Source organism: Leptopilina boulardi, unplaced genomic scaffold (genome assembly GCF_019393585.1).
Source record: "Leptopilina boulardi isolate dan_hultmark-lab unplaced genomic scaffold, ZJU_Lbou_2.1 LbouV2_393, whole genome shotgun sequence".
Taxonomy (NCBI): domain Eukaryota; kingdom Metazoa; phylum Arthropoda; class Insecta; order Hymenoptera; family Figitidae; genus Leptopilina; species Leptopilina boulardi.
In genome coordinates, this window is record NW_026137966.1 from 1007427 (window position 1) to 1008869 (window position 1443).

At 32.8% G+C, this 1443-nt stretch overlaps 1 long non-coding RNA gene across 1 annotated transcript; it reads left to right on the forward strand.

The window, feature by feature from the left end:
• The first annotated feature begins 295 nt into the window (after positions 1 to 295).
• On the forward strand, positions 296 to 1075 carry LOC127288745 (uncharacterized). The gene is made up of 2 exons (XR_007844079.1): positions 296 to 559; positions 926 to 1075. It is a non-coding gene; the product is annotated as an uncharacterized LOC127288745 (long non-coding RNA).
• Positions 1076 to 1443: the final 368 nt, after the last annotated feature.

The window sequence follows — 1443 nt, forward strand, 5'->3', positions numbered from 1 at the left end:
CAAATTCGTCCTCATTTTCGTTTTTCAAGTTAGTCCTCATTTTCGTCCTTATTTTTGTTTTTCAAATTAGTCCTCATTTTCATCTTCAAATCAGTTTTCATCTTTGTTCGTAAATTCGTCCTCATTTTCCTTTCAAGTTAGTCCTCAAATTCGTCCTCATTTTCGTTTTTAATTTAGTCCTCAAATTCGTCCTTATTTTCGCTCTAATTTTCGTTTCAAGTTAGTCCTCATTATCGTCAACATTGTCGTTTTAAAGTTAGTTAAGGGGTTATGCCACTCTAGGATTTTCAAAAAATCGCTTTTTTTTTTTGCTTTAAATAGTTCCTTAGGGTCTCAGAAATAACATATTGCAGGATTATGGCTCGGAAAAATCTCTAAATAATTTATTTTCGAAGTTCCTTGCAAGGCTGCACGGTACGCGGCGAGCTCATTTTGTCAGTTCTACGGGGGGTGATCTTTGAAGGATCTACAGCAGGTATACGGCAGATGTTTTCAAAGGCGCTAGTTACTTGCTAGACTATAGTGGTCAATTATATGGTGCAGGCATTGCAGATTAAAGGTATTGTGAAATTATTTAAGTTTTTTACAACTTAAAACTTTAAACGCGTTTATCTCCAAACTACATTTTTCGAGTTGGCCGAACCAACAACTCGTACAATTTCCAACCGATTAGGTTCAAATTTGACACACATCTTTAAAAATACATTTTTTAAGGTATCACGTAGGATTTTTTTTTTATTCTATATAGTTAATTTGTTATTAACTATTAACTGATGGTTTTTTAGTCGAAATTAGAAAGTTTAACTTTAGAAGTGCGCCATTTGATCATGAATCAATATATCGAAAAAATCCTACGTGTTACTTTAGCTATTGTAATATATAATAAAAAAAAATTTAGATACTCAAGATATTTCAAAATTTACAGGAGCAGTTAGTTCGGCCACGTACCCCTTGAACCATAGAGGAGTCGAAGGACGACCGCTACAGCGCCACCATTCTTCAAGAAATATTTATAAGAAATTATTTTTTTACACCTAAAAAGATGTATAATAAACTTCTTATATTATATTTTTAATTGACTTTATGGTTTTTCTAAAAAAAATTCACATAAAACACCTATTTTTTCGGTCTCTAGAGTGGCATAACCCCTTAAGACTCAACTTCGACCTCCTTTTCGTTCTTAAGTTAGTCCTCACCTTGTCCTTATTTTAGTTTTTGAGTTAGTCCTCATCTTCGTCCTCATTTTCATTCTTAAGTTAGTTTTCATCATTGTCCTCATTTTCGTTAGAAGTTAGTCCTGAACTTTGTCCTCATTTTCATTCTCAAATTAGTCCTCAACTTAGTCCTCATTTTTTTTTTCTCAAATTAGTCGGCAACTTCGTCCTCATTTTTGTTTTTCAAGTTAGTCCTCAAATTCATCCTCACTTTCGTTTTCAAGTTAGT